The sequence below is a fragment of the Petromyzon marinus genome, chromosome 17, assembly GCF_048934315.1.
Source record: "Petromyzon marinus isolate PM22_M1 ecotype Great Lakes invasive population chromosome 17, UKy_Petmar_22M1.pri1.0, whole genome shotgun sequence".
Taxonomy (NCBI): domain Eukaryota; kingdom Metazoa; phylum Chordata; class Hyperoartia; order Petromyzontiformes; family Petromyzontidae; genus Petromyzon; species Petromyzon marinus.
In genome coordinates this window covers 7,260,075-7,266,074 of record NC_133683.1, presented here as the reverse complement: position 1 = coordinate 7,266,074, position 6,000 = coordinate 7,260,075, and positions in this window count along the sequence as shown.

Here is a 6,000-nt window from a genome sequence, read left to right as displayed (position 1 = left end):
CGTAGAAGGGAAACAATAAAATAATAAAAATATAAAACAATAAAATTATCACGACGTGTCGACTGCAACACAAGCAATCATCATCACCTGATGATCATCATCACCTGACGGGCAAGGCACACGAAGGGGTGGGTGGGCAGCTCCACGCCCGGCAGCCTTTGTCTCCCCAGTGGCGATGTTTACACACCGCACCAGGTACTCATTTGAGGCTGAGTCGACCTAGGGGAGGCCCAGGATTGGTTCAGATAATCGTCACCGGTCTTGGCCGTGAGCGGGAATTGTAGAGCAACGCGCTAAACGCCGCACCACCACTCCCCCAAACACCGATGCGTCCGTGTGTTCACACACATGAATCATTTGGATGTAGAATAAATGTCCGTAGGCTTTCAGAATGCCCTAGAATTATTGTATTTGTACGCGGCTCCATGGTCAGACATAACTGTTTATAATGCCTTCCTGCCTCATTGACTATGTTTTGAGTTGAGCGGCAACCCTGTATGGTTACTCCGTGCGGCTTCGCCTCAGTCAAGCACGTGTGCTCCCGTTCAAGGGGCCAATCAGGGAATGGGTCACAAGCAGGAAGAAACTGTAACCGTTCACGTTTTGTGCCGTCACGCAGCGGAGACCTCCTCCAGAAGCTGGACGAGACCTATGGCTTATACATGACGGAATTGAAGCCGTACGTGGGCTCCATGCTGCGGGCCCTGGCAAAGCTGAAGGCGATGCACATCATTCACGCGGATCTGAAGCCGGTTAGTAAACTAAGCAGCCCGCTGCGTCTTTTGTCCGTCAGTATGGAGTTAGTGCCTCAGTTCGTGCAGTTGTAGAAAATGAGAACACTCTTAAATTTTGATTTAAAGCTTTCGTGACTCCAGTAATTCATATTCTTAGTTCTTTCTTACCGAAATAACTAAGAATGTGAGAACACTCTTGTAAACCTTAGTAACAGGATTTCGAGATATCTTATTCTACACCGCAACAACACTCATGCCACGACTTGCTATTTCATAAACACAGATAGCCAAAACTTGCATAGAAATACAACTTTTCACGTGGATCTCTGTTTGCTCTCAACAACCAACGCTCCGCGGAACATTTAATATTTTCTAATTTGCGTTAAACAACAACGACCACTGCCCTAAGCAACAATTCCGAATGCCAAAGCTAAATGATGGGCGTAGCAGTGGTGGGATAGTTCGCAAACTGCACTCAGAGGTTAATGACCCGAATTCGATTTCTGGCCACGGCTAAAACCAGGGTTTGGGTGATATCTGAACCGGTCCTGGATCCCATTGCCTTCAAAAGCCCCCTGAGCAGCATGGTGAGGTATGGCCATACAACCCCCTTGATTAACACGGCATGGGGTAGGGAGATCTTCAAGCATTATTACATTTTCAAAGGGCAGTAAGTGTTCAACAAAAATGAGTACATGAAATCTTTGAGTAAACCGCTATGAACCAATTCAACAAGACGCAATCTCACCGACACACCACGAGTTTCACTGACAACCACTCTGTCTTTTTTGCAGGCAAACATCTTGGTCAAAGACCACATCAGTGGCAATATCAGGCTCACGGATTTTGGCCTCAGCATCAGCGAGACCTTCCCAAGTGAGTGATCTAGCTGCCCTGTGTGTGTGTACGTGTGTAGCAGCATGTGTGTGCGTGTCACAGTGTTTGTGTGGAGCGGTGGTGTTAACGGTTAGCACGCTGCGCTACGAGCCTGTTTAAGCTATATGGGGGGTCTTTGTCTTCGTGCTGTGGTGGCGTGGTGGTTAGCACCGCTTAAGCAAAGTGTGGTAGTGACACTGATACCCTTCAAACGTTACATTTCGTCAATCATTTGGCCAGGATTTCAACTCTCAACCTCCCAGTTTTGAGGAGGGTAGTTGTCAAACAATAACCAGTAAACCGGTAACAATTTTCATAATCGATTGCTGGTATTGAAAGTCTGGAGCCAGTAGCCAATCCCATTGGAATTTTCGTCGCGGATGGCTGATTTACGTGTGATTTACATGTGATTTACGTTTGCAAATGTACAGATCGCATGGCAGCCCTAAGTACCTTTGTCCTCATTCCTCACTTAACCTTTTCCCGTTCCGAGACGTCTGCACATTACAGGGTGGTGGTAGGTGTCCCCGGTTCATCACTGAATCTTGAAACGCGCAAAGCGGCTCGGCGTTAATTTTATTCAGAGAGGCGTCGCAGCGCCGTTGCTTTTAAAGAAGTTGTTACTCACCGCAGAGAACTCTCGCGACACGACAGCTGCACTCTATGATAGCTGGCACCAGTGTAATGAAAATAATTTACATTTCTAAGGGCTACCCAGCTGATACACGCATTTACGTGGGCGATCTTTGTCATTGTGCGTATTTTGAGTGCCATACGTGACTGCGTGTGCATACCCTCATCTATTCAGCACTTCACAAGTACAGGTGAATAATGTGCAAGTGCCACCTTGTTTGGTCACCTGTCTGTCCGTGTGCTGCTAGGAGCTTGGTGTCTTGGCTCGATGTGGTACATGGCCCCCGAAATGTACTTTGGGCTCCCGGTCACATGCAGCGCGGACATGTGGTCACTCGGATGTGTGGTGGCCGAGATGCTCCTCAGGAACCCGCTCTTCAAGACAAGCTCGGAAGACCACACCGGCTATCTCATCCAGGTATCTGACACGTAGGAAAACACCATTGCATATATATCCAGTTGGTTATAAGGTCCTGCTGTTGAGCTACAAGGCTGTCAGTGGGTTAGCCCCACAATACTTACAGGAGCTGATCCACTCATGTACACCAATGAGGTCCTTGAGATCTTCTGATCTCCTACTCTCAATTCCTGGGGGCGATCGGGCTTTTAGCCAGTGCAGCTCCGAGACTATGGAACGCGTTGGCCTCTGATAACAAGACAGAATTTTTAAAGCTATTTAAATCTCGCCATGAAAATTCAACTCGGTAAAATGGCCTATTCCCCATAGTTTTGGTCGTCTCATTTCCTCGTTTTGGTCGTCTCATTTCCCTGCTTTCCATACACGGGGCGCATTGGGATCATCGGATTAAATGCGCCTTACAAATATTAATTATCATAATATATACATACTGATGAATTCTATAATTTTTATTGTAACAAACCTCGAGCCCGATACGGCACCACCAAACTGGGCGTCATATTTCCCATGGGACCGTTCCAACTGCGCCATATAAAGGAGGAGGGAGGGTTTAATTCGAATTTGAACCAACGATGGAGTCCACGATAAACAACAACAGCAGCAGCAGCAGGGGGTTGGTTATGACTGATGGCGCACGACGATCCACCAGCGTACAGACCCGCTGTGCGATGGCTCATGCGACAAAGCTGGTTACGTGCAGGGCTGTCGTCATCCTCTGGGCCTTTCACTGGTCAAAAAATGTCGCTCAGCTGCCGGCACATGGGAGAGGAGTGGACGTGTTCACTGCATGATCACGCACCATTTGCATGAGTAAAGAAGTAAAGAGAGATTTCGGGATCATCGGTAATGCCAGATAATCAGAGCGTCAGGCTGATGTCCTTCGGAATGATTACTATTGTTATGACTATTGTGGTTTGTTGTTAATCCCCGAGGCTTTCAGAGCCTGTGTTGGAGAGCAACGAAGCCGCACGTAGTAACCACGTCATCAATTAAAGACCAAATATGTATGCTTCGCCTGATGATAGAGATAAATATCTGCAAACAGTGTGTACAAGAGCAGGCAAAGTTCATTGTACATCAACGTTTCAATGAGACAAAGAGCAGCGTATGTACGCTCTGTTCACTCGAGCGACGGACCTCATCCAACTCATCCCTCTTGTGATCTTGGTTTCAGATGTTGGGGCTCCCACCCAAAGCCATGATTGACGCCTCGACCCACAACATTATCTCCTTTGGTGAGTGGACAGGGGGGGTGGTGAGGTGGTGGTGTTGGAGTTCGTAGCTGCTGCTGCTGTCACTGCCCGGAGAGTCGTGGCCGTGCAGCCGCGTGTCTCGTGCTCTGTGCTTGAATAGAAAGGCATGGAAACTGCTTCGCGTAATTTAAAAATGAACTATGCTTTATTTGGGTTTAAAAGTCACAACGGTCTTGGCAACGTACTCGTCAGTACGTGTTGAATTAGTGCGACAGTAAGGAGTCTTATGAAAAAAATACTTTAAAGGAACGGTAATGTTTAGGTAGCACAGTATATTTGGAAAACCCATAGGGATTTGCAATCCAACAGAGGACGTGTGCATTAATTACATGGAATTCTGGACATCACATTTTTCATGAAGATGAGTGGCCGTTTTTTTTTTATTTCAGCATGACTTAGCACACTTTTTAAAAATTGTGTGGCAGATGCGACGGTATCCTAAATCAGCATAGAACAGTTCTACCATAGTACAAAACAACCACAGAGAACAACCCTCCACACAAACTGTAGGTCCTTGATTGAGAAATATATTGCGCTTAAACACGCTTGTACAACAAATTACCATCCTCTCCAAGTGATGCAAATAATAATATAATACTAAAATAAACATAAAAGTGTCTCCTTGCTCAAACAAGTATCAGGAGGTTCTCGTCTCCTCTGGTGGCCCAGAGTTGAGAGTGGGACTTTCACTTTCACGCTTAGGAGCCATCCTTTCCACACGACTACTGCAAACGTCTCACAAACAGTTACAAATTTTATCGACCCTGGAGCGATGACAGGCTGTAGTCGACCGCCAACATGGAATCATATTTGCAAACATCGCAATTGGAGGATTAAGGACCGCCGCCGCATTGTACTGATCGCCACAACTAATTCAGTGTTTCTCTCTTTTTCTCTCTCCGATAAACAGACAAAAAGAATCGCCCCGTCGTCAACGGGAAACGGATCGTCCCGTGCTCCGTGTCTTTGAAGGCGGTTCTGGGAACCCGCAATCAAAAGTTTATCAATTTTCTCCGCGGGTGCCTTCAGTAAGAGACTTGTTACTATTGTCTACATTTCACCTCGTACAAATAATTAAATATAAATCACTTTGCGTCTACCATCAACATTACTGGAAACGATCTTAGACCTCACGTGTCGTTTGGGCTATGACTGAAAAGTTTTGTGTCACACCGGGGCATGGTTTCTTCATCTCGTCGTTTTTTCAAATAAATATCGTTTCTGACAAAAGTGTTGAGGATAGAATTGCGCATTTCACCCTAGACCACGATTCAATGAAGCGATTTTAGAATGCAACAGGCACCTGACTCCCTCCGTTTGCCTCCTTGGCAGGTGGGATCCCCAACGTCGCCTCACACCCACGGAGGCCCTCAACCACCCATTATTGTGGGGCGGCAGGGCCGTGCCACCGCAAGCGAACTTCCCCTTTCAATTAGTGAGCCATCCTCACACAACGCTGCACGGAGTGTGCAGTGTTATCAATGAACACGGCACTACCACTGCACGGAGTGTGCAGCGTTATCAATGAACACGGCACTACCACTGCACGCGAGCAATCGGCTGCTTAGTGAGTTACACGGCACGGTACGGAGCTATTAACGCGACACGAACCACAGCGTGTTCCCGGGGTACTCAACTACCTTAGTTTCTCAACTACCGGGATTAGTCAACTCAATATTTCAAGAGGCGCAATGCACTGTGGTGAATACGAGACAGTGGTCCTTCATAAACAACATCACCAAACAGTCTTTAAAGAGCAGAATGCGGCACCGGGAGACGCAGATTGCCAACCCCTGAGCTATTCTATTCCTGCGCATGAGGGCAACATGTTCAGGAGCCATAAGCCAATGTCCGAGGTCTGCTGGTCACGACGAGAGGGCTTCAGGAGAAACTTCGTGTAGGGTTACTATTCCTACTCCGTTGAAGGAGCACAGACGACTGTGGTTCACAATATTGTGCATAGTTTGGGTTGCATGGTCACAATCGCACTGTGGCTTGACTTTAATTTTCTATTGCGTCGTTTCACGTTGTACGATCTGTTCTGGATGACCACAGTCAAACACTGGAGAGTTTAAAATTTTCCATT